This window comes from Pleurodeles waltl, chromosome 7, assembly GCF_031143425.1.
Source record: "Pleurodeles waltl isolate 20211129_DDA chromosome 7, aPleWal1.hap1.20221129, whole genome shotgun sequence".
Taxonomy (NCBI): domain Eukaryota; kingdom Metazoa; phylum Chordata; class Amphibia; order Caudata; family Salamandridae; genus Pleurodeles; species Pleurodeles waltl.
In genome coordinates this window covers 568,115,248-568,142,709 of record NC_090446.1, presented here as the reverse complement: position 1 = coordinate 568,142,709, position 27,462 = coordinate 568,115,248, and the positions used below count along the sequence as shown (strand labels likewise).

The 27,462-nt window shown below is 46.9% G+C and overlaps 1 protein-coding gene across 1 annotated transcript in view; it reads left to right on the top strand.

Annotated features, from left to right (window-relative positions):
- Positions 1 to 27,462, top strand: part of LOC138304357 (cytochrome c oxidase subunit 6A, mitochondrial-like) — a 70,400-nt gene that overhangs the window by 15,461 nt on the left and 27,477 nt on the right. The window lies entirely within an intron of this gene.

Here is a 27,462-nt window from a genome sequence, read left to right as displayed (position 1 = left end):
ACTTCCAAGAGATCCTTCAAGAGGGATGTCTGGTCTCCAACCAGGTCATCAGCGCAGCGGCAGATGGGGCAGACTTAGCTGCACATGGGCACGCACATGGGATCTGTGCAAGAAGGTCTTCCTGGTTGAGACTGACTGGATTAAAACAGGAAGCACAACAGCGTATCCTAAATCTTCCGCTCAACGGGAACTCGCTGTTTGGTACCCATACGGACGAAGAAATGGCGTGCATGAAGACGGAAGTGGAGACCATGAGGGCAGTAGGCCTGGAGAGGAAGAAGGACTTCGGGCGAAGGTATAAGCCTTATGACAGGCGCCCTTTCCAGCAGAGGGTTCAAACCCCTCACTGGTCCCAGAGGCCACAGCAGAGGCAAGGACGCCCGCTTTTTCAGTCCTGTAAGGCCACGAGGGAACGAGGGTCAAGTAGACCACAACAGTCTACACCCAAAGCGTCGGCCAAACAATGAGGACTCGCTTCCCTTAACACTGTGCACCACTCCGGTGGGGGGAAGTATCACAGACTTTATTCAAGAGTGGCGTGCTATAACAAAAGACAAATGGGTGCTCAACATTGTCGAGAATGGCTACTCTCTTCTTTTCAGGCAACCTCCACCGCACTTGCCACCAGCCAAATGCAATCCGTCTCACGTCAGCCTATTGCGCAAAGAGGCTCTCGCCCTTTTACGAAAGAAGGCAATAGAAAAAGTTCCACTCGCGCACAGAGGGAAGGGGGTTTACTCCCGTTATTTTCTGGTGGCGAAAAAAGGCAGAGAGGGCGTTTTCAGACCAATTCTGGACTTACGGCTACTGAACAATTACATAAGAAAGCAAAAGTTCAGGATGCTGGCTCTTCACCAGATTTTCCCTCAGCTACATCAGGGAGACTGGATGTGCTCCATCGACCTGCAGGATGCATACTTTCACATCCCGATAGTTCCCAAGCATCGGAAATTCCTGCGCTTCCAGATAGCCTCACAGCACTATCAGTTCAAGATGCTACCATCCGGCCTGAAATCTGCCCCCCCGCGTTTTGTCAAAATGCGTGGCACTGGTAGCGGCACATCTACGAAAACAAAAAATCTTCATTTACCCATACCTAGACGACTGGCTACTGAAAGCCTCCTCTCCGGAGCAGGCGAGAACCCATCGGGACATTGTGCTCAAGGTTTTCGAGTCTCTAGGTCTTCAAGTCAACTACCAGAAGTCCACCTTGATTCCAACGCAGAACCTCCACTACCTGGGAGCAATACTAAACACAGAGCTCCAAAGAGTGTATCCTTCGGAGGAACGACTATTATCAATAAAGAAAAAGTGTCAAGACCTGTTAAAATCCGACACACCTACGGCCCGTCAGGTGACATCTCTGCTGGGCTCCATGGCATCATGCATTTTCATTGTCCCGAATGCCAGGCTACATATGAGGTCCCTCCAAGAGGCGTTGGAAAACAACTGCAGCCAAAGGACAGGTCGCTGGGAGGACAGAGTGCGGCTGCCGATAGCAGCACATCAGTCATTGCAATGGTGGATGCACAGACCTCACCTGTCAGTAGGGGCTCCGTTTCACCAGGTAATTCCATCCGACACTCTGGTAACGGATGCGTCTCTTCAGGGATGGGGGGCTCATCTAGGTCCCCTTCAAGCTCAGGGCCTGTGGTCTGACAACGAAAGGAAGTACCACATCAGTCTGCTGGAGCTCAGAGCGGTCCATCTGGCTCTCAAGTCTTTTGCTCCATCGATTCAGGGGAAATCTCTCCTAATACAAACGGACAATACAACCACAATGTATTATTTGAACAGACAAGGGGGAACGAGATCCCTACCCCTATCTCGGGAGTCCCAAACAATCTGGCATTGGCTCCTGGCCAGAGGAATGTCGCTTACAGCGGTTCACCTACCAGGTCAACAAAACGTGGAAGCAGATTTCCTGAGCAGACACCTAGAGGACGCCCACAATTGGGTCCTACATGGCGAAGTCGTCTAAGACATCTTCGCTCAATGGGGTCAGCCTTAATTGGATCTCTTCGCAGACGAGGTAAACAAGAAATGCCCAGACTTCGTGTCCAGGTTCTACCGTCCAGGATCTCAAGGGAATACCCTGTTGATCGACTGGTCAGGGATATTTCTCTACGCCTTTCCACCGATCCCCCTCATACCGGCAGTGATCAACAAACTTTACAGATCCAGCACCAGAATGATTCTCATAGCTCTGCAATGGCCCCGTCAGTTCTGGTACACAGATCTCCTCAGCCTATCGGAACAACCTCACAGGAGGCTGCCGTGCAGACCGGATCTTCTGAGTAGGATGGAGGGCAGGGTACTGCACCCCAACCTACCCTAGCTTGACAGCATGGCTCCTGAATTCCTGCAGTATGGGCACCTAGGGCTCTTGCAGGAGTGCATGAACATCTTGAAGGAGTCCAGACGACCTTCCACGCGGCGTTCTTACGCGTTTAAGTGGAAGAGGTTCTACATATGGTGCTGTCAGCAAGGTCAGAATCCCATACGGGCTCAGGAGGAGGTCATACTGTCTTACTTACTCCATCTGGCAAAATCCGGTCTGCAGGTATCATCTATTAATGTACATTTATCTGCCATTACAGCCTATCGTAAGTCACCTTCTCAGGAATCCTTCTTTACGAAGCCAGTAGTCAAGGATTTCTTAGAAGGTTTGAAAAAAGTTTTTCCGCCCATTCGGAAACCCTCCCCTCCATGGGAGCTGAACATAGTACTGTCAAAACTTATGGGCCCTCCTTTCGAACCTATACACAAAGCCTCTTTGCAACACCTTACGTGGAAGACAGCTTTTTTGGTAGCCATTACTTCCGCAAGGAGGGTCAGTGAAATTCAGGCTTTGTCCTCCAAAGAACCGTACACAGTCTTTCATGACAATAGAGTGGTTCTACGAACTCACCCATCATTCCTACCAAAGGTGGTGTCAGAATTCCACATCAATCAGACTATTTCTCTACCAACTTTCTTCCCCAATCCGGAGACTCCGGCGGAGAAAGCGTTGCACTTCCTAGATCTGAAAAGAGTGCTAAAATTGTATTTGGATAAAAGAAAAAAATTAGACATTCCAACCACTTGTTTATAAATTATGGTCATTTGAGAACAGGAGAGGCAGCATCTAAACGAACCATATCAAGATGGATAGTTTCTTGTATTGTTAATGCATACCAGTTGGCTAACAAACAACTACTTGCTAGACCTAAAGCGCATTCCACAAGAGGAAAAGCGGCTACTGCTGCCCTCCTTAATAATGTTCCAATATCTGAAATTTGTAAGGCTGCTACATGGAAGTCTGTACATACAGTTACTAGACATTACTGTTTGGACTCAGATGCAAGAGCAGACGCCCAAGTTGGGCAAGCCTCTCTGAGAAATTTGTTTGCATGATACATATCTATTCCTGCACTTCTATTGGACAGTCCGCAGAGTCAAGGGATGGGCTTGTTAATCTATTCAATGTTTATGACTCTTGATGAGGATCCCCTGGAAGAGAAGGATAAGTTACTTACCTGTAAATTCTAGTTCTCTTCCAGGGGTATCCTCATCAAAGTCATAAACAACCCAACCTCCTCCCCGGACGCACGTCTCCTAGAAGTGCAGGACACACTATCTTTCGAATCGGCTACACAGCTTGTCACCGTAAAAAAGTACTGACCTAACTGTGAACTAACTGTCACCTCTCCTTCACCCCTGAGGCATGGTGGGATACTGGAGGTACTCAGGGTCTTAAAGGCATGGTGCCAAAGTTTTTATGGTTCTCCTGTGTTAACCTGCATGCAGCCTGTTGGCTAAGAATGCTCTAGTGTTTTTCAATGTAGTTTTTTATCTTTTTTCTCAGATGATTACTACTGCTGATTTCCCTAGGCTCAGTGGTGTGGTTTTGGTAGATATTTTTCTCTTATTGTAATTTTGAGAACAATTAAAAAAAAACTCCATAGAAATAAAGCATTTTAGCCTGTTTATGGTTATAGTCTGCATTGCTGTTTTACACATGTATATATGAGTTTAGTATGAAAATTTTCTCTACTAAAAATGCTATATATATTTTTCGTACATATTTCATACTTTATATATGTGTATTTTATATATGCTCCGGGGTCCCCGCACAAGGGCGGGAATATTCAATGTTTATGACTTTGATGAGGATACCCCTGGAAGAGAACTAGGATTTACAGGTAAGTAACTTATCCAATTTGCACAAACTAACAATACTTTATAGAATAGTATTAAATATGGTGTCTTGTGTTTCCTTTTTTTACTGTGAGAAGTATCTTTGAAGCTATTTCATTTAACAAGTTTAACCACCACAAATTGCATGCAAAAACTCTCAACCTGTTATAACCCTTAAAATCCTGCATGAAAAATTACCTTTCTCACTTATGTTTTGTAAACTCAACCTCTGCTTCTTTCTACTTTCTGACTTACTCTAAAAATCTAATGCCTAACTGCCTTAAAGCTCTTTGGAAACCATAACAATATCCATTAATTCCAGTTAAGGATTGTGTCTCACCTGGCCCACCTCTAATGATCACACCTATGTCGACCATTACCACAGAATGCATGAAATGAGCATGCAAAATAACCCCAATAACGAGTTGACAGACCACTAATTTGGATCCCAAGTAGCCTATGCAAAGTGCTTTGACGCCTCATCAGGGGTAGTAAGCGCTATACAAATACAATACATAACATTCCTTATAAAGAAACTTCCTCCTCTCGCCTAAACATAAAGTAACATATGGAAGGTGTCAGCATGGCAAAGACTACACTAGAAGTATTCAGGAAAGGAGTAAGTGTGCAGTATGAAGCTTACGCTTGCAAGAATAAAGGAAAGCAGAGAGGTCTGTACCCCTCAGAGTCTAAAAGGAATCTGCCATACCAATTAACTGTGTGAACCCCAGTAAAAACAAAATGAGCTTCAGCAACATTCGTTATTTTTTCCAACACCAGGGACCAGTCAGTTATTTACTCGAAAGTGCATTTGCAACATCCCCTAGGTTTCTCATCACATTGAAATTAAGACAGTAACTGCAACCTTGAACATCTCATGTTCCTGATACTTGATGAACAAGAGGCTTCTTCTCACTGTAAGTCTCCACGCTCTTTGCCACGTTCTCCTCTTTAGGCCTCTCTAACCAGCAGTCTAATGCAAACAATACACCTTTCTATAGCTAACAAAATCAGGAGTACGGGCCTGCAAAGGAAACATCATACTGAATATTAGACCTGACAGCCTCAGGGTGGTCATCCCCCAACTTTTTGCCCACCCACCCCCCCACTTTTGTGACACTGTTTTTGCTGGTTTTAGGACACTGCACACTTTGCCATTGCTAACCAGTGCTAAAGTGCAAAAGCTCTCTCCCTTAAACATGGTAACATTGGTTCATCCCTAATTGTCATATTTGATTTACTTATAAGTCCCTAGTAAAGTGCACTACATGTGCCAGGGCCTGTAAATTAAATGCTACTAGTGGGCCTACAGCACTGATTGTGCCACCCACATAAGTACCCACTTAACCATGTCTCTGGTCTGCCATTACTAAGCCTGTGTGTGCAGTTTCACTGCGACTTCACCTTGGCATTTAAAAGTACTTGCCAAGCCTTAAACTCCCCTTTTCTACATATAAGTCACCCCTAAGGATGGCCCTAGTTATGCTATGTAGGTAAAAGGCAGGACATGTACATATGTATTTTATATGTCCTGGTAGTGAAAAACTCCTAAATTCGTTTTCCACATCTGTGAGGCCTGCTTCTTTCATAGACTAGCTTTAGGACTTCGCCCATACACATTTTGAGTGGTAGATTCTGATCTGAAAGGGGTAACTAGGTCCTATTTAGTATGGCCAGAACAGTAATAGAAAATCCTGCTTATTGGTGAGGTTGGGTCTTATATTACTATTCTAGCAATGCCACCTTTAGAAAGTGAGCATTTCTCTGCACTTTAAACCATCTGTGCCTTACAGCCTGTCTCCAATCAACGTCTGCTATTTTCTGTTTGACAGCTCCCTTGTGCATTTCACCGATACAACCACAAACACAGGACACTCAGTCACATCTGCATTAATCTGCATACTGAATGGGTCTTCCTGGGCTGGAAGGGTGGACGGCCTGACACTTACATTTCAAAGGACAATGGCCTGGCCTCACACAAAGGACTGATAACCCCACACTGGGACCCTGGTAGACAGGACTGGGCTGAAAGGGGAACTTGTGCACTTCAAAACTACCCTTTGAAGTCTTCCCCACTTCAAAGGCATTTTTGGGTAAATAAACTGGGCCTCTGACCCCACCAACTCAGACACTTCTGGACCTACACCTGCACCCTGCCAGAGGAGCTGCCTGAATAACCCAAAGGACTCATCTGGACTCCCCTGCTGGAAAGGACTGTTTCCCTGTTGTTGTCTAGCTGCCCTGCTGGCCTCTGACTTTGCTTGAAGAACTCTGCCTGCCCCAAAAGTGCTTTCCAAAGGCTTGTATTGAGCTTGCCTCCTGTTTCTGAAGTCTTAGGGCCAACAAGGACTTCACCTTTTCAAGAAACACCTTGTGCGTTGAAAATTGACGCAACATCTACCGAAATCGACATGAAGCCTGAATTGTGGCTGAGAAATTGCCTCACATCCGACCAGAAAGACGCAGCCCCAACTTCCCAACTGGAAATTCGACGCACTGCTGACTGCTACGGAAAATTCAATGCATCACCTTCCTGATCGACGCAGCATATCTGCCTTCTTCCAGCACATCAAGAATTTTCAACACATCATACCCTGGGCGTCAAAATATCCCTGCACTGCAGTGAGGAACCAAGACTGTGCACCGAAAAACGACGCAAAGCCCTTACAGCGTGGAAAGAAACAATGCATCGTCTGTGCCTTGTCAGAAAATTTGACGCAACACCTTATTTTTCCACGCATCTCCTCCTCTGCGGACTCTGTGAGATGTTATTTTTGATGCATTCCAGGTACTGTGTGTGACAAAGAGACAACTGTTTATTTCAAAGGATTGAGACTCTTTTAAACTTTTTAAAAGTGATATCTCAACTTGTGCTTATTGGATCTTTATCGTTTTGATCTAATTTCATTCAGATAAATATCATCTATTTTTGTAAACCTGTGTGGTGTATTTCTGGAGTGTTTTCATTGTGTTACTATATGAATTATTGCGCAAATAATTTACACATTGCCTTCTAAGTTAAGACAGACTGCTCAGTGCCAAGCTACCAGAGGGTAGGTATAGGATAATTTGGATTGTGTTGTGACTTACACTGACTAGGATTGTGGTCCCTACTTGGACAAGGGTGTATACCTCTGACAACTAGAGACCCCATTTCTAACACTGACAAAGCAAAATGCGTTTCAGAATGAGGCCTCTAGTTAGGCTAAGTTTAACTAAGCATTTATTATGGACTTCGGATGCATGGTTACACATGCACACATGTAACTTACAAAATAAATACAAAATGGGAATAAATGTCCATATGTTTATATATGCAAATACAACTTGAAGTGTAAGTGTAAAACATGATTAAAGAATACATGATTATATATTTGAACTAAATGTTAGTGCACACCTACATAAATCTCCAACTTCTACAATGGTTTCATTTCATTAGTGCGTTTAAATGTTTCACACATGTTAATAAAGTTAAGGCACACAGCAAATGTGATGTCAAATACGTGTATATGATTGCACAATTGTGACGTGTCTATACTGTGCTACTCCACCTTGTGAGGCTGGAGTTGGCAGTTGTTTTTTTTTTTTTTAGAAGTGAAGTGAGCGAATCCAAAATCTTATTTAGGATTTGGGCAGGGGGTTCTCCCCCTAAATATGAAAAAACTGTGGTCAAATGAGGCACTTCACTAAACAATGTTCACGCAAAGAGTTCAAAAGCGAATGGTGTGCCAAGCCAATGCAACCTGGTACCAAAAAACAAGGGGAACCCAATATGCCACTATGTGACTTATTACTGAGTGGGTATCTTTAAGCATTTCCAAGTCACTATGGATGGCAGAATTTATATATAAGTCATTGCTTTCCCTTTTTCAAGGACTAATGTAATGTTAAATATACACTTAAATTATCTGGAACATGCTCCAGAAACATCACACACTATGGCCCTCATTATGACATTGGTAGTCAGCTGCCTGCCACGCCCGCGATGGAGATAATAGCATCGCCAGGCTGACGGTGAAGACCACCAAATTATGACTGTGGCAGTGATCCCTCCGATAGACAGCCAATGTACCACTCGAACCACCAGTATGGTCTGTCCACTGGACGTGGCGGTAGCCATGTTCAGGCAGGCAGAAGACAACGACCCACCCACCATATTATTACAAAGCATACCACCAGGATTTCCAGTGGAGGACCACTGCCACCAAAAGCCTGGTGGAAACGAATCATATAAAAGGAGACACTCACCTCCAGGGACACAGAGGAGTCTGCGGCCGCCATGGAACTCGAACTGGAAGTCCTTTCGATGCTGTACCATGCGATGGCAGTCCAGGAGCAGCAGTGCTGACGAAGACAATGATGATGAGTACAGACACCTAGCGCACAAAGGAGGGAGAGGAGAGTGACACACCCACACGCACGACACACACCAGACACACGTACCACATTCCCAGCACAATCTGCAGAGTAAATCAACAGCAATATAACCCAGGACAAAGAAAGCTAGGACACATACCTCTGGTGCAGCCCCTGTAAAAAAGTAGGAAAATGATTCAATTTTAAATAAATAAATACATATGTACATATGTACAGCAAGGGCCATTGGCCAGTCCACAGTCAACAAATGGCCACAGGGCAACGTCCAAGGCCCCACTTGACTCCTGACAGCCCAGTCACTCCGCTGGGCAGGGGCACTATGATGTTAATAGGCAGGGTGGGTGGGGAGGGAATTTTTTCTTGGGATGGGTGTCCTTGGGCTTGGGTTTGGGACGGGGCAGATCTTTACCCTTCTGTTCAAGAAGCAGAGGAGTGGGCTTGGGGCAGGGGGCCGGAGTGCCACTCTTATGCTCCTTAGTGGCAGGTGTAGTCTTAGGGGGAGGAACAGGAGTTGAATGGTAGGTAGAGGTACTGGGCTGAGGGGATGGATCTTTCTCTTACGGTCAGGACGGGGGGGGAAGAGGTCAAGGCGGGAAAAGAAAAGCTTCTTAGGACCAAGGGGGCGGGTTGTGGGAGGAGGATTGGGAGTGGAGGTAGAGGAAGTGGTTGTAGAATGAGTAGGTGTGCTGGACTTGGGTGAAGGTGCATGAACAGTGTGCGTGTGTGAGGTGGATGGCTGTTGGGTGTCTGAGTGGGAGCGTTTATGTGTAATCGGAGGAGGGGCAGACAGGGTGGAAGAGGACAAACAGGTCGTGTGTATGTATGTTGTGGTGGTGTCTGCAAGTGAGGTGGGTGTGCTGCATGAGGTTGTGATGGTGGTGACTGCGCAAGTGTTGTGTGGGGTGCATGTCTGCGTGTCTGATGTTGTGGTGACTGGGCAAGGCTGTACAGGTGGCAAGATCTGTGTCTGATGATGCAGTGCATGCAGGTGGGAGGGTTGATGTGACTGTGAAGGAGGAGGAGGAGACAGTGGAGGCAGTGGCTGTTGTAGTATGTGCATCTGTGTGTTGGCTGTGTGTGTGCTTGTTGAGTGAAGTGTGGTGCCTGTGTTTGTCTGTGCTTGTCTGTGCTAGTTCTGTCTTTTGTTTTGGGTGCCTGCTTGTCAGATTGTGTGCGTGGGATGGGTTGGAGGAGAGGGCTTTGGGACTGGGAACAGGTAGAACCATGGACACTGGCTGCCGTCAGAGGAGTCCAGAGCCTGAAACGATTTCTGTAGGGCAGCCAAGCCACTGTGAATGCCCTCCAGGTAGGCATTGCATTGCTGGATCTGGGATGTCAGCCCCTGGATGGCATTCACTATGGTTGATTGCCCTACAGAGATGGATCTCAGGAGGGCAATCCTCACTGATGGCAGCAGGCTGACAGGGGCAGGGCCTGAGGTGCCTGGGGCGAAGGAGATACCCACCCTCCTGGGTAAGCAGGTACGGGCAACTGGGTGGGGGGATACTAGGAGGGTGGTTCTGGTACGGGGTGGTGGAAGATCTAGTAGCTGGGGTGGTCCCAGACAGGTCTGCCACCACCAGGAAGCTTCAATCGGAAGAGGAATCAGAGTCTGTAGTCATTGCTCTAATCTACCCCATGGTGCTCCCCTCCCCCTCCAACCCACTGGTCCCCTTGGTATCTGTGCTCTCTGCCACCTGGGTCCCTTGGGCTGCAGCTCCCCCACTCATCGGTGCTCCTGCTCCTTGGGCAGATGATGCTAAAGCACACAAGGACAGGATGAGAAAAGGAGAGGGTGGGGGAGAGAGAAACGGAGTACAGGGTCAATCACAGCAACAACTGCACATATAGCATAAGCATCACAATCACTCACTGGTACTAACACTGTGCGGTATGGACCAGAATCACAAACCATTACCTCGGTACAACAGCAGTAATAACCCAAACACTACCATCTGCACAACTACTGGGACTCACTAAGCCCTGTCTGCCATGGTATGCTAGCTACTTCCAATACCATATATACATACCACCCTACATAGGTAAGCAGGAACACTGGAAAAGCTAAAGTGGCATTTTGGGGCACCCACTGACTAGAACCTTGCAGCCAAACCCCATGCCAGGCAACAAAAAATAAATACCACACACTCTGTACTCACCCCCTTGTGGCTGCTGTGGTGCCCTCAAGAGCCTATCCAACTCAGGATTGGCCACCACCAATATGCGGGCCATTAGAGGGGTCAGGCTCACACGGGCTCCCCTCCCTCATTAGGAGGCTGTCCCCAGCTGAGCTTCTGTGGTCTTTCGGGCCCAGCGTCTCAGGTCTTCCCACCATTTCCTGCATGGGTGCTCCACTGGCTATGGACACCCAGGGTCCGCACGTCCTTGGCGATGGCATGCCACAACCCTTTCTTTTGATGTGCGCTGACCTGCAGAGGAGACACAGACAGAAGGACACCATGAACTCAACAATCCATTCTGTTACACAGATGGCTTACATTCTGCATATGACCCACATTAAGCACACATATGACCCCTACCTCTGCATACACATTATATGCATCCAAACCCACCAAAATGACACACTGCCAGCACACACATACATCTTCATGCAGCCATGTCGCACCCAAAGTACCTATATAGGGGTAGGACCCCATCCACAAGCTTCTCCAGCTCCTTGCATGTGAAGTTTGGGACCCTTTCCCCAGTAGCACAGGCCACTGCAAGTTCCAGACACAAGTCACAACAGCACATGCAGTAGAGATGTTCAACCATAGAGAGTCAGGAATCAAGTGAAGTGGTAAAGAGAAAATGGCGGTCACGTCCGCAGCATTGATCATCATTGGTTCCTGTACTCCATAGAGCTCCATGTTAGTCAATGAGGAGTTGAACGGCGGTGCAGACCACCCTCTGCCATGGTGCCAAACGCTGGCGGAGTGAGGACACTTCCACCTGTCCCTGCATAGAGGACAGGCAGTTGCCATTTCCTAATGCTAATACTCATGTTGGACAAATTTATGTGTGCCATTGGTATCGATTGTACACACCTATACAATTCCAGTCTTCTACATACATACATGCTCTGTGTACTGTGATATTGTGTGCCCATACTTCCTGTAGTCACATACATTTTAATTTTGGCTCACTTAGAAACCAAACAGTGTGGAGGATGAGGAGGAGGAGGCAAGCTCCCATGTACAGGCCCCTTGTGGACTTGGCTACACTGGAGGACCAGCACACCATACTCACCTATCATCTGGACAGGACCACAGTCACTGAGCTGTGTGCACAATTGGAGCCTGATCTAATTCCTGCTATCCGTTGCACTACAGCAATTCCCCCTGTAGTACAGGTACAGTGCTCCACTTCCTGGCAATTGGTTCATTCTAGGTGACAGTGAGCTTAGCTGAAGGAATGTCATAGCCAATGTTTTCGATTGTGCTTGGAAGGGTTTGTGCTGCCTTGCTCAAACACATGAGCAGCTACATCTCATTCCCCCAGGTTGAAGATTTGCCCACTGTGAAGGTGGGATTCTATGCTAAGGGACACATACCACATGTGATTGGGCCATTAACGAGACCCATGTTGCCTTGGTCTCTCCTCGGGCAAATGAGCAGGTCTACAGGAATCGGAAGAGTTACCACTCTCTAGATGTCCAGATGGTATGGCTTGCTGATCAATAAATCTCCCATGTCACTGCCACGTTTCCTGGATCTGTGCATGGTGCCTATGGATTGAGGAATAGCAGCATCCCACAAGTGATGGCACAACTACAGAAGCACAGAGTGTGGCTCATAGGTGAGCTTGAGGCTTCACACAATGTATGTCAGTATATGCCAACTGTAGTTGTACTCCATGCCATTGTACATGGGTAATGTGTGTCCCTCACTTCTTCCAGGTGATTGCGGCTACCCAAACGTGTCCTGGCTGTTGACCCCTGTTAGGAATCCAAGAACTGGGTCTGAAAATCGGTGCAATGAGGCACATGGCCATACCAGGAGGGTTGTGGAATGCACATTTGGTCTAATGAAAGCCAGGCTTGGTGCCTCCATTTAACAGGGGGGTAACTATGCTATGCCCCCAAGAAGGTCTACCAGATTGTCGTGGTCTGCTGCATGCTGCACAATTTGGCACTCAGAAGCCATGTACCCTACCTGCAGGAGGAGGAGGGAGACAATGCACCCATGGCAGCAGTGGGCAGTGAAGACAGCGAGGAGTAGGAAGAGGAGGAGGATGTGGACAACAGGACACATATCATACAGCAATACTTCCAATGACACTCAGGTAAGACTGTTGATCTCTTCATATCTCTATTTTAGTTAAGTGCTGTGTGCCAGCCACTGCCTTTACATTTCAATTGACTGTCACTTATGCCTTCCCTTTTTGCAGATGTTGGCGTGGTCACAACTGTGTTCTGATGTGATGACTACAGAGTGCTTAAACTCATTTGTTGGATGGATTCACACATTACAGGACATTTGCACAGGATAAAACAGTTCAATCCATTGCACATTTCTGTCTGATAAAGCACTAATACTCCAGTTGTGTTCAAGGTTGTTTATTGGAGTGATTATGATGAAGGTATAGTGCAATAGAGTGGGGTGATGATTGAGGAAACGTTCAATGTAGTGGGCCAGTTGATTTGTAGCACAGGCCCAGTGTCCATGGGGCCATAAGAAGAGGAGCAATGGTAGTCCAAAGTGAACAAGGTGGCTCAGTGGCACACAAGGGGGACATTGTGGAGGGGCTCATTTCCTGATGGTGGTCTTGGCAACAGCCACTGGTCTCAGGGAAAGTTTGAAGAGTGGTTCTTCTGCTGCAGAGGGAGGGGTGCTGGTGGCCTGTGGGTCTTGTGGCCGGTCCTCCTGTCAACCGGCTGCAGCAGATGCTGATGGCTGGTGAGTGGACTGGATAGCGGAAGTGGGCCGCTGGTGTGCTCTGGTCTTCTGACTGGTGCTGCCATGTCACCCAGCACCTCTACAATGGAGGTCATGTTGGCATTTAGGCCCTGCAACTTCTGCATGACCTCCTGTTGGTGTACCCCCTGCAGCCGCTCGTTCTCATGCATGAAGGTGATCACTTGGCCCATCCTGTCCCGGGATTTTTGATATGCCCCCAGGACATATGTGAGTGCCTCCTGGGAAGTCGGTTCCCTGGGCCTGGCCTCCCCCTGGTGCACAGTTGACCTTCCACTGTCCCTAGCCAGCTGTGCATGTGTCTCCTGAATAGTGTGCCCACTCCCACTTACACCAGAAACTTCACCGTCTTGTCAGTGTGGTGTCGACTCGGGTCCCTGTACAGGTGGGCACACTATTATCAATTTATCCTAGGGACGTTGACTGGCTGCTGTGGTGTTGGAGTTGGGGGGGCTGTGGTGGACTGACTGTGGGATGTGGAAGCCGACTGACCAGTGGTCCCAGATGGGCCAAGGAGTTCATCCAGCTCGGGACATCCAATTTCTGTCATCACTGAGGGCATCTTCTGGTGGAAGACTGGGATGCCGTGACACCTGCCTGCTGCTGACATTGGCTGGGGCACCTGTGCGGATGTAAGTGATTTGTTTGGGTCATTGTCTGGCACATATTCCACATTTCTGGCTTTCACTATGGGTTTGATGTTGTCCTCCCACCATTGGTAGTGTATGGTGATGGATTGTGGGCCTGGTAGTTCTAAAAGTCCATGCATTGCTGGTGGGTGTGCATACAGAGTTGGGAGGGATGTACTTTCAATGGGTAGGTTATGTAGGGGTACACCTTTAAGTGTGGTCATTGGGGTGGTGCATTGTGTGGGATGGAGTGGGGTGTAGGGAGTCAAGGTGAGAGGGTGACATGTCATGCAGGTATCGGTGGAGGTAGGTTAGTAATGGTGACCTACCAGTGTCCAGCCCTCCAGTGACTCCAGTGAGGCCCTCAGGATGCAGGATTGCCAAGATTTGTTCCTCCCATGCTGTCAACTGTGGGGGAGGAGGCGGGGGTCCACCACCAGTCCTCATGATGATGACCTTATGCCTTGAGGCAATGGGACGCGCCTTCCTTTGTAGGTCGTTCCCCCTTTTTCGAATGTCGTCCCTTGTGCGTGGATATTGTCACACGTTCACCCTGTCCACGATCCCCCACCATAGCTCCATCTTCCTGGCAACGGAGATCTCCTGGACCTGTGTAGCAAACAGCTGTGGCTCTTCCCTGAAGATTTCCTCCACCATCACCGCAACTCCTCATCAGCGAAACGGGGGTGCTTTTGTGGGAAAATGCCTATTGTGTGTTGTGCAGAGGGTATTCAGTGTTGTGGTAGGGAGTGTGGTGTGTGATGCGTGACGGATTATTGGTAGATGTGGTGTGTGTGAGCAGTTCTCTAAGGGATTGGCCTGGCAAGGCATAGCAGTCTTTTTTTTGTTTGTAAAGGATTGTGGGTTATGTGGGGGGTGTTTTATAGTGCTGTTGGTGGGTGTGTAGGGTGTAGGTATATGTGTCAGGTGTGGGTTTTTTGTTCTGGCCACTGTTGGCTTGAAGTGGTGTTGGGTGCCCAATTCCACTGCATTAGTGTGCACTACCAATGGATTACCACAGTTGAATGTCAACTGTGGTGATTTGTGGGTCATTATTTGGAGGGTGGTGTATTGCTGGTGTAGCGATGAGGGTGGTGGATCTGACAGTTTTTCGCCTTTGTTGGGTCTAGCGGACTTGTGGTTGTGGTTGGTTTCTGTTGGATTTGTGTGTCTGTGTCATAATCTGGTGGGTGGATTACCACCTCTGTGGCAGTCTGTTGGCGGCCGTCACCAAGGCGGTCTTCGGAATAGACCGCCAATGTCATAATGACCACCTATGTATATTCAGCAATTAGTAGAAATTAGCATACAGAAACAACAAGCATTGACAAGAAATAGCAGATAATGGCTAGGGCAATATAGGGGGGGCAAACCATATACTAAATTAGTGGAATGCAAAGCGAAGACCCCCACCCAAGGATGTGGAATAGTTAGAACAGAGGTCTTCAAACAGGGGGGCGGGCCTCAAGTGATCCCAGGTGGGGCACCAGACTCTGGCCAAAAGAAGCATTATACGGATAACAGGCCTTTTTTCAAGCAGAAGCATATTATTGCATTTCTAAAAAGGTAACAGTACTTAACTGCAATGTTTAAATAGGTCCAGACATATTTAAACATTGCCATCTTTATAAAATAATTTTGAAAAATTCTGAAGGGGGCCCAATAATTTCTGTTTTTCAACATTAAAAAGTTTGGAGACCACTGAGTTAGAAGGAAGCTGGGAGAACTCGGGACCTCCAAAGGTGAGTACCTAGATGCTGCCAGCGACCAGAAGAGCAGAGGTAAGTTACCTGTTCTTCTCAAAGATTAACAAGGGGTCTTGGAAAAGGAAGATTGAAAGACCAGGGCCAGTCCAGTGGAACCCAACAGTGGATTCTGGAAGAAGAGGACCTGCAAAAGAAGGGGACAGAGTCCAGTCCATGCAGGAGTGTCCAGATGGGGCAGATGACACTACTCACCCTTCTGTGGATGAAGATCCAGGTCAAAGGGGGAAGATGAAGATCAGCTGTGGAGCTCAGGAGCTGTAGAGAGGTCCTTAGAGTCATGCAGATGATGTCCCACGCCGGTCGCCAGGTCGCACATGGTCAGGGGTCAGGATGACCACCAGCAAGCCTTGGCAAATCTGAGCAGATAAAGATTTGCAGAGAAGGACAGGACTAACTAAATCCAGGGGACTCGACCCTTGGAGGGGAGTCCGGGCTGACCCTCAGCAGCTGTAAGAGCGCGCAGAAGCAGTCACAGCCCTCACAGGCAACCCACTGGAAGCAGGCACAGTAAGTTGCAGTGAGGCTCAGCCGGCACACCTGGAGTAAAAAGTCCCACATCCTTAGAGCAGCAGAGGAGAGACTGTCCTTGCAAGAATGAAGTGCTGGAGGCTGGGCCTACTAGGAGCCTGAAGATCCTTTGGGGCAGGAGTCAACAAGTCTTGGTTGCTGCAAGAGTCGCAGTGCACAGGGGTACTGTCCTGGAAGGAGAGGCAAGGGCTCACTGTCTCCCAAGATGGACAGAGGGCAGAGAGGACCAAGAGGACCATGCAAAACCAACACCTATGCAGAAGGATCCACGCAGTTCTTGTGGAGAGCAGATCCCAGCAGCCGAACATTGTGGTCTTAAGTCCCTGCTGATGCAGGGGAGTGACTCCTTCACTCCAAGGGAAATTCCTTCTTGTTTCTTTGATGCAGCTGTAGTCTTGCAGACCTCCAAAGGATGCACAACCATGGAAATGTTGCAATTGCAGGAAGGAGCCGAAGAAACAATGTTGCAAGGCAAGGTTGTCTCAGGAGCTGCAGGCTTGATTGGGTCCTGTGAAGTCCAGCAGCGGTTCCGGTGGCCAGGAGCAAAAGAGGTTGATGCAGAGGAGTCCTAGTGGAGTCTTGCATGCCAAATCTAGGGTTGTGTGTAGTGGATCTTTGTGGTGTGGCTTTGTGTGTTGTGGAATTGCATGGCACTTAATTGTGTGGGATTGTGTTGAATTATGTGTAGTTAAATGCTTGTTGTCTACACAGACCAGCTGAGTGCAGGGCACGATATGCATTAGTTGTCTATACTGTCCAGTGATCTCTACAGGACTTAGATTGTTGTTGACTTGGAATGCCAGCAGTATATCTACTACACTGCTGAGGGAGCCACCTTCATGGGAGGGGAGACTTTGTTTCTCTTTTCTATCCTCTCATCCCCCCATTTACCTAAAAAGTGTGAATGCCATCCAGCAGCTGTTTATGCCTCCTCTGTAAGTGCTCGAGTCTTGAGATGACACCTGCTTCAGGCGGTTGGTTTTATCACTGCTTTGAAGTTTCAACGTGAGCACTGTTGGGGGTGGGGGGGTTATGGTGATTAAAGGCGGGTAGCTGAGTCCTTTGTGTTTACTTAGCAAGTTAGCTGCGTTTTTGCAGCTCTTCTTTCTGGTAGTATGTTTATTTTAAATGTGCATTGGCATGAGGGCAGACAAAAAGTTATTCTATTGCTCCAGCTAGACCATGGCAGCAGGAGCATGTCTGCAGTGCGGTGTGCTTAGATGCCCTTTAAATTATGAGCATCAGCAGAGGCAGCCTTGAAACTAGAAGCAAAATGGTTTCTCTGTATTGGTTTTCGGTGTCCTGTCCAGAAACAGTGCATTGTGGGATAGGGGGAATAAAGAAACACAAGCAGGTGTGGGTGAGGAGTGGGATGAAGAAAGACACATTACAGCACCATCTGTCGGGAGAAAAAAGTAAGAGGGATGGTGGGGGGTGGCAGGAGATGGAGAGAGTAAAAACACTAACACTCGTATGGAGTGCTCAAAGACAAATAAAAAGTAGCTCCTAAAATGGGAGCAGTGGATGGACACAAGTACTTGGTCCATGCTCTAATGGAGGGCCAAACACACAAAGGCATGCACATGCATGCCATGGACAAACAGGAATGAAGGATACAAGAGCGACATTGAAGCAAACAAACGGTAAGCTTATCAGTGAACTGTAGCCCTCTGATTATATAAAAAAAATTGTTTCAAAGAGACAGTGCATGTGCTGTCTAACCAAGACCTAATAAGTAGTACATGCTGCTCACACCATCATTATTGCTTTGGGTGGACTGGAATAGTCTGAATTGTCACACTGGTAGGAGTGCAATGGTTAGTACTGTCACTGGCAGGGGCAATGGGTGGTGGCCTCCTAAGAAGTGCCCTTGAACTTACTTTTTTTTAATTTTTTTACAAATTAAGCATCGGATGGCTCTGAAGTTAGTTAAACAAGAATATTTGAACTATTGCTCTTGTCCCAGTGTTACTGTGTCTCCAGAACTCCACCCATGAAGAATTCTAGGAAATGCAATCCTTTCCTGTTCCTTCTCCCACCATAATCAATAAATGTACCTGCCAAGCCCACAGCTGGAGGGAGTTGACAAAAGGGAGCTTGAAGGGAGTTGCAGTCATTATGTGAAAAAGTTCAAGCATGTGGGAGTACTGGGGCATTAGGTGTAAGGCACAGAGACATGATATCTTATTTCTGGAGATTTTGACATTGCGCTGACTTCCGCCTTGATAAACATGAACTCCCTTTTCATAATCCCATCAAATGAAGAGCCTGATTGCATCTCCTTAGAAGCACGTCTGTAAGAAAAGAAGGGAAGAACACAACTGAGCCGTCTTCACATGTGTGACATGTCTATATCTGCCACAAGGCCAGTCATGTGCCACATTCTGACTGTTTTGTTTACTTTAGTCATTGGAACTTTGAATTATGGGACTAGTAGTTTCGTTTTTGCCATTATGATCATGGACCTCAAATAGAGTGCAAAATACTTTTAGCATAGAAATGTGGACTGGCTGACTGTGTCAGAAGTAACCTGGGGCAACTTAACAGCTACGCTTGGCTTCCGGTGACCTTGACAAGGTGACAGGCAGACAGTGACAATCCATGAACAATCAGGTTGTGAGCCCTGCAGTGGACAGTTCAATCTTTCAAGCTTCATAAAGTTTTCCATTGAAAAGTACAATAACCAGAATGCAAAGCAAAATTACCTTTAAAATAAGTCAGGGGTGGCTGAGCATTGAAGATCTAACATGCATCAACCAAAGAATTTTCAATTAATTAGATTTAGAAAATCTGATTGGAAAAAAAATGTGTGATTTGCATAGTCCACCATGGGTTAAGCGCAGGCCTAAGAACTCTACCATCTAAGGTGGCCACCTGGTATGGAGGCAAATTCTGGACAGAACTGTAAAAACTTCAGGACAAAAATTCAGGAGAAAGGGTCAAAACTCAGGACAAAAATCAGTTGTACTGACATCCAAGGAGAGACCACGCGAGACAATTTTCTCAGTACATTTACTTACTATTTTCTACATAGCGCTATTTATTCACTATCTTCTTTATGTGATTGCCCCTAGGAATGCTACATTCAAGTGTCACATTATGTCCTTGTTCAATAGTAAATTAATGCCCTTGAGCACGGTGTCAAGGGCATTTGTCCTATCCAAATGTACCCAATCTTTCATGGAGGGAAAGCAACAGCAACATTTTGATTTTGTTACTAAACATTTTAAAACCCATGGCATATAGTTTGGGAAACAATACTAACTGGGAGAGCGACCTGGCCAAATCTCTGCATGATGCGAACTGGTCTAAAATATTGGAATATCCTCAGAAAGTATCCCACTGCTTCAATTTTAAGTATATTCAATTTAATATTCTGAACTGAGCCTACCTTGCAACTGCCAGAATAACCAAAGTATACCAGAGAGCCGCAGCTGCATGTGTCCTTACTGTATTCGCTAGATGTCAATTTACTTCATGTGCTCTGGTCTTGCCCCACATTCTTTCATACTGCCAGAGAGGTTTCGAGGTGCTGTCAACCATGATGGGCCCTGTACTAACGAATTCCCCCCGAAATGGTCCTATTGGGCGTATTCCCCATCCTAAGTGCAAGAAACCTTTCACCAAAATCCTTGACCTGCCTCTTCTATCAAAACTCAATATCAACTGCACTGAAAGGATTCACTTCCATCGACTATGGTAAGTTGGACCAAGGTCTTGCTCTCTTGGTTTCGAACTGAGAGCCACCTGTTACACAGAGAGGAATGAGCAGGTCGGAGAAAATATTTTATTGAATAGAAGTGGAATATTTTGGTGGAGGGCATTAAACACTGCACAAAGGACAATAACTCCCCCCCTGTAAGCCACCCCGACACATACACTCTCAGTTTCTATGTACTAGTTGTTCTTGCCACATCTAGGCAACTACATAAGGCAGTGGTCTAAGGGTGCCTATCTCTGACACGGTCATGATTTCCCCGCTAGAACACTTCCTTCTGAGCTTCACAGGGTTTATTGCTCTGCTTCCCTATGCTGATAGGAAAGGCAGTGTCAAATGGCAGGGGGGTCGGGGGTCGGAGGGACAGTTTATTATAGATCAGTTTGTTACACATAACAATGTAAAAATTGTGTGCTAACTCTTCATAAATGTACGTAGCCCAGCACTGTAAATGTACAATGGAATCTGTTGCTACTTACCTGGCTTCTATCCTCTTATGCAACCTCTTCTGACATACAACAATACAATCTTTAAAAAAAACATATTGGAAGTGTTTCAATGAAGTACATTAGATCACAATATTTACATTTATAGGAAGTGAAAGTTTCTAAACAAGAACTTTAAAACCTTCAGTAACCCTCCTTCTTAACAACACCATGAGTGAACGCAGTGAATCAATTATCTGGTGTACCTTACATCATGGCCAATATTATTGCTATGGATGGTGGAACATTACAGGCTATCAAAACATACAAGTGCCTTTTTGTACACAGTCCATCTTAAACTGAATTACTTGAAAGTGCTCTCAAATATCATTATCAAGTAAATTAGACACCAAGGTAATTGATTTTATTTAGATCACATAATTTAGTCATGAAGGGAATCCAGGATTTGAACCCAGGCTTCCCAGTCACACATGGAGCACTTAAGCCACTGACTACATTAATGTATTTTTCTCAATCCCCTTTAAAACTAGAAGACAGTGTTTTGGTACAATTCTGTAAAATCAATAGTACACTATGTTAAATAAATACATGTCACAGGATAATTTGACACAATAACTAAAAAAGAAAAAGCATTGGCAAAGCCAATAGGTCTCGCCTATACAAGAACTATTGGTTTTGGCAATGTGTCTTGCCATGTTGTACACCAGTGTGTCCAGAATGGCCAAATATTAGTGGTGTGGAGTGTCAGAGTGTAGTGGGGGAGTAGAGTGTCTTAGAGTGGATTTGTTGGAGTGTTGTGGAATGGAGTAGGGGAGTAGAGTTAAGTGGTTCAGTGGTAGAGAGTGTCGTAGAGTGGGGTGGAGTGGGTTGAAATAGGACGGCGTGAGTTGGAGTTGATGGAGTTAGTGGGGTGGATTGGATTGGAGTAGAGTGGGGTGGATTAGAGTGAGGAAGAGTGGGGTGGATTGAGCGTGGTAGGGTGTATTGGTGTGAAGTGGGTTGGATTGCAGTGGGGTGGATTGAAATGGGGGTGAGGTGGATTAAACTGTGGTGGATTTGATTGGGTGAATTAGATTGGATTGGGTGGGTGGTTTGGATGGGAGTGATAGGGCTGGGGTAGGATGGATTGGATTGGGGTGGGGTGGATTGAAATGGGGTGAGGTGGATTGAATTGGGGTTGATTTGACTGAGTGGATTTGATTGGTTTGGGGTGGATAGTTTGGATTCCAGTGACATTGCTGGGGTGGGGTGGATTGGAGTGAGGTGAATTGGAATGAGTGGGGTGGATTGGATTGGGGTGGGGGACTGGATTGAATTGGGATGCATTGTTTTGGAGTGGGACAGATTGCAGTGGGGCAGATTGTTTTGGACTGGAGTGGGGCAGACTGTTTTGGATTAGAGTGAGGCAGATTTGAGTAGGACAGATTGTTTTGGATTGGGGTAGACTAGAGTGGGGCAGATTGTTTTGGATTAAAGTGGGGCAGATTGAAGTGAGGTGGATTGGAGTGGGGCAGATTGTTTTGGATTGCAGTAGGGCACATTGCAGTGGGGCAGATTGTTTTGGAGTGTTGCAGATTGTTTTAGATTGAAGAGGGATCAAACTGGAGTGGGGCAGCTTATATTGGGGTGGGTTGGAGGACTGTAGTGGATTTGGGTGAGTGGTTTGGATTGTAGTGAGGTAGATTGGTGTGAGGTGGGGTGGACTGAGGTGGATTGTAGTGGGGCAGGTTGGAGTGGGATGAATTGGGGTGTACTGAACGAATATGTGTTAAAGCATCATTTCGGAAATTACACATAATAAAGAAACAATGTTGCTTTGCAATATTTAGAACAAGTTAAACGTCATCTGTTGAGAACAGTGCCCCTGAGCAAAAACAAAAGAAAACATGAGTGCAAAATGAGAAAAGACGACTTGTCAAAATAAAAGAAAGTTAGCTCTAAAAAAATGAAACTTTGCAATTTTATTTTTCCAGCTGGGCATGTTTTTGCTAGTCACGCCTTCTGTCTGCAAGATACTAGAACTTAAAAAAAAACAATAGTATGTTAATCACATCGGGAGCAGCGGACGGGCACTGATTAAGTTGAATCAATCAGTACTTTGTCTCTGCTCCACATAGAGGAATGGAAATGATGACTGACCTGCAGTGGCGAATTACGAGGCTGTAAAGAAGAGAGCCTCGCAAGCCAACAAACGGTAAGCAACAGGGGGACTCCAAGCACTTTAATGTACACAACAGAGCAGTGCTTAATGTGTGGAAAAAAAGTGCTGATGCCCGCAGCTCTTCTCAGAAACTAGCAGCTGGTGCACTTAAGCATTGCTGAGGCCAATACCAAAGATTGCAGTCTTTAATCCACTACCAGACAGTTCCTAACACTTTTTCTTGCTCTTGCAGGTAACTGCTTCCTTCCTTTGCAGTGGTTTTCTGTCTTTCTCTATCTCAGTCTTTCCAATCTGTGTGTGTTTTCACTCTTTCACTCTGTGAATTTTTGATGCGGGCAAATAAGTGCGGGTCCCCCAATAATCAGTGCCGGTGCAACCCACTGGCAACGACTAGCTCAAATTAAGTGATGCAACAGAGTCTCGCAAACGAGATGCACGCGCTAGCACATGCACTCGCAGGTTCAACTCTTAAAAAGGTACATAATGAAGGTAAGGGAAGGCAGGATAATATATCCTAACACTGGCTTTTTGTGGCATTCCAAGGCAGATTTAGCAAGGTTTTGCGTTTCCCTTGTGCCACTCAAGGCGACGCAAAACATACAATGAGATTTACCATGCCACGCAGAGGCACCCTGCATGGATTACTAACTCTGTAATAATGCAAGGCAGCACACGTTGTTGCCTTGCATTACATTACGCCGGGAAGGTGTTACATGGGTGGAGCTTGGATGTTCCGATGCATCCACCAATGTATTCCAAGAATTCCCAAATTTACCAACAGGGGTAGTCCTAGGAATGTGCTGAATTGTACACCTTGCCAAGCAAGACGCAACAAGGAGAAATATCTTTATTTCTCCTTGCTGTTTCCTCCTTCTGAGTGTGCTGCATCCTGCAGCACACTCAGAAAGAGTAAAATGCCTCTAAGGATTACTTTTGTGCAGGAATGTGTCCCATCCTACACAAAAACAATACTGGTTGTAACACAGGCACCATTGCACCTGTGTGGGTGCTAGGCTGCAGATTGTGCGCTAGTTCAGGTAGAGGACAGCAATGCACCATGTTTTGATAAGACATATACCTGTCCTCTCACTTCATGCATCGCTGCAAGTTATTTTGCTGCATTGCGTGGAATTATTTTAAAATCTGAGCCTACATATCTATTCAAAGCAACAGTCAAATTGCATAAAAAATTTATGAATACTGCAACAGGGACAGGGTCACTGAATGCAGAGGCAGAATCAAAGGCATTGTCAAAAAGAACAAAATAGTCTGTAACTATTTTGTAGACATTTCACCATCAAGAAACTACATATAGAATAAAACACACTGTGAATGAAAAGTAAATGAAAGTTAAATTAATCAATGGGAAATGCACTCTTTTATGTCAGGGAACCTCTATTGGTTAATACAATCACTACAGATGCCTATGTGTGCAACCAGGGACCCATAGATTTGAATCATTTTTGGTGCGGCAGAAAAAAGTGACATTTTTGTGGAGCTATGAGGTCCCTGAAAGCACTCTGAATGTGTAAGTCATCATTCTAAATGTGCATTACACAAACTATAATAAAGTCTGACACAAAGAACCTCATTATGACATTGCCAGTAAGTCCTGCTTACAGCCATGCTGAATCCTTTACTATACAGCCACACACACAAGTCCGCCAGCCCAAAGGTCAGTGATAAACTGGCGGTAGCAAAACCCATACTGTTACGCCAACAGAACTACACCCACAGCATTATGACCAACGAATCACCGCGGCAGACACTCAACCACGGTAAACCATTGGCGGTACATACTGCTGCGCTCAAAATACACACACACATACAAAACAACACCACATTGAACAATTCAAACTACACATACCTGACACCCATACACACATCACACCCACACCACTGTAAAACACACACATTACCCACAACCCTTTACGACTAGAAATAATTGCCACTAGAGAGAGATACAGCAAGAGCACCCACACAACCAGAGTCACAGAACACCATCACCCATACACCATCCACACACCTCACAGCACTCACCCCAACACATCACCCCCCACACCCTCACACACACCACACACACTACACCCATGGCACCACAAAGACACCCCAGGTTCTCAGAGCAGGAGCTAAGGGTCATGGTGGAGGAAATAATTTGGGTAGAGCCACGGCTATTCGGATCACAGGGGCAGCAGACATCCATCGCTAGGAGATGGAGCTATTGCAGAGAATTGTGGACAGGGTTAACGCCGTGGGACAGCACCCAAGACCAAGGGATGACATCAGGAAGAGGTGAAACGACCTATGGGGGAAGGTGCGTTCTGTGGTAGCAAGAAACCAGATAGCAGTTACAGTGGGCTGGCACTGGACCCCCACCTCCTTCCCCCAAAACTAACAACATGGGAGGAGCAAGTCTTGGCAATCATGCATCCTGAGGGCCTGGCAGGAGTAGCAGGAGGATTGGACTCTGGTAAGTCTAATCTCTATTACTATCACCCCCCTACCTGCATGCCATCACAAACCCCCACCCATACCCTCACCCCCATCACCCCACCACCTCACATACACCCCACCATCACACCACACCCATCCCAATACCAAGCCCTGCACGCACCACTAATGCATGGACATCACTCACAGCCCTGCATGGACACACATCACTAAAGCATGCACATTAGAGAGTATCACTTAGGCCACAAAATAACTACTCAGACAAGGCAAAGCTGCCAGGGCAATCACAACCATACAGGGCAACACACCCATGCACAACATGTCACACACAGAAACAATAACTCTGCATTTACGTCCCCACACCCAATGTCACCAGGTAGGAGGTGCCAGCAACATCCAGTCCCCCCCACAGAAGAGGCTCACAGCGATAGCAGCTCTGCACGCCTGGATCAGGATGACCAACCTTGGCCCATCAGGGACCTCCGGACAGTCGGTTACCCAGGCACAGTCCCCTACCACCACAGAGCCTCCCCCCTCAGGAAACACCACCACAGCACCCACCCAGCAGGCCCATGCCTCTGTCCCCAGAACACGTCAATCAGCAGTTTGTCCACCACTACAGGGACCCCAGGACACCCCACAAACACAGGACGGTCAGGGACCTGGGGTCAGTGGTAGTGGGCACACGGTTCAGGGGACAGAGGCACAGGACAACAGGGAAGCTGGGAGGACTGCTGTGCGACAGGGGGAGGACAGGTCCGGGGAACCGACTCTCCACAAGGCACTCACCAACATCCTGGGATCATACCACCATTCCCAGGAGACAATGGGCCAGATACTGGACAAATTGCAGGAGACCCAGCGGCTGCAGAAGGGAGAGTACCTGGGGATCAGGGAGGACCTGAGGGACATCCACACCACACTGGTCACCATTGCAGGGGTGCTGGCAGACATGGCCAACACCATAAGGGAGGCAGTGGCACACCAACGGGCCCCTGACACCAGCCAAACCAATGAACAGCCCTCCACCTCCGATGACGCTAGTGGACAGGAGATGCCGCCACAGGAACAACAGGCCACCAGCATCCCACCCCCTGCAGAAGGAGAACCACCACACAAACGGTCCCTGCGATCCAGGCAGAAGCCAGAGACTATTGCCAAGACCCCGCCAGGAAATAAGACTCTCCTAATTGACACCCTTGAGTCCCACTCTGTCACCCTGTCCACCTCGAAATGCCATTGCTCTACTTCCTATGCCCCCTTGGACAACGCACCTGTAATACAAATAAACTGGAACTCTATCCTGGACTCTCCTCCACCACCCCTCAGCCTATACCAATATCCCATCCACTTATTAGCACATGATTAAACATCCTTGTAAAAAATACAAGTATTGAGTCTGTCAAGTGATTGAACTATGTATTCGTTTCACAATCTGTAGGCATTACAATTCAACTGTACAGTCATGTATACTTAGGTATGACCTGTAGTTCAGTATACACCAGGAGCCAGAGTGGGACACAGATATCTGTGAATAGACATGTCAAAGAGTACAGTAAGTGGCCATAGTACTGGGAACATTAGCCTGCCAGTGAAAATTTACAGCACAAAACTGCAATTGTAGGTGAAGTTACAGTGTCTTAACTGTGTGTCACTGGAAGTACTGGCGAATGATTGCTGTTCTGTTGTCCACATCCTCATCCTCTGCCTTATCTTCGTCACTGTCCACAGGCGCCACACGCCCATCTCCAGCCTCATCCTCCTGCAGAAAAGGCACCTGGCATCTCAAGGCAAGGTTATGCAACATACAGCATGCCACAATGATCTGGTACACCTTCTTGGGTGAGTAGCACAGGGAGCCACCTGTTAGTTGGAGGCAACAAAACCTGGCCTTCAGGAGGCAAAAGGTTCACTCTATAATTCTTCTTGTTCGCCCATGTGCCTCATTACGTTCCTCTGCCCTTGTCCTGGCATTCCTCACTGAGGTTAGTAGCCATGAGAGGTTGGGATAACCAGAGTCACCTGCAAATAGCAAGGGATACCTGTTAGCCAGACACTAACCCTTAGGGCCAACCAACCAACCACCCACCCATATACCAACATCCACTGGGTGGGGACCATTGGCTCACCTAATAGCCACACCTGGAGCCTCTAGAGTTGAGCCATCACGTATGGGATGCTGCTATTCTTCAGGATAAAAGCAACATGCACAGACCCAGGATACTTTGCATTGACGTGGGAGATGTACTGGTCCGCCAGGCACACTTTCTGCACATTCATAGAGTGAAAGC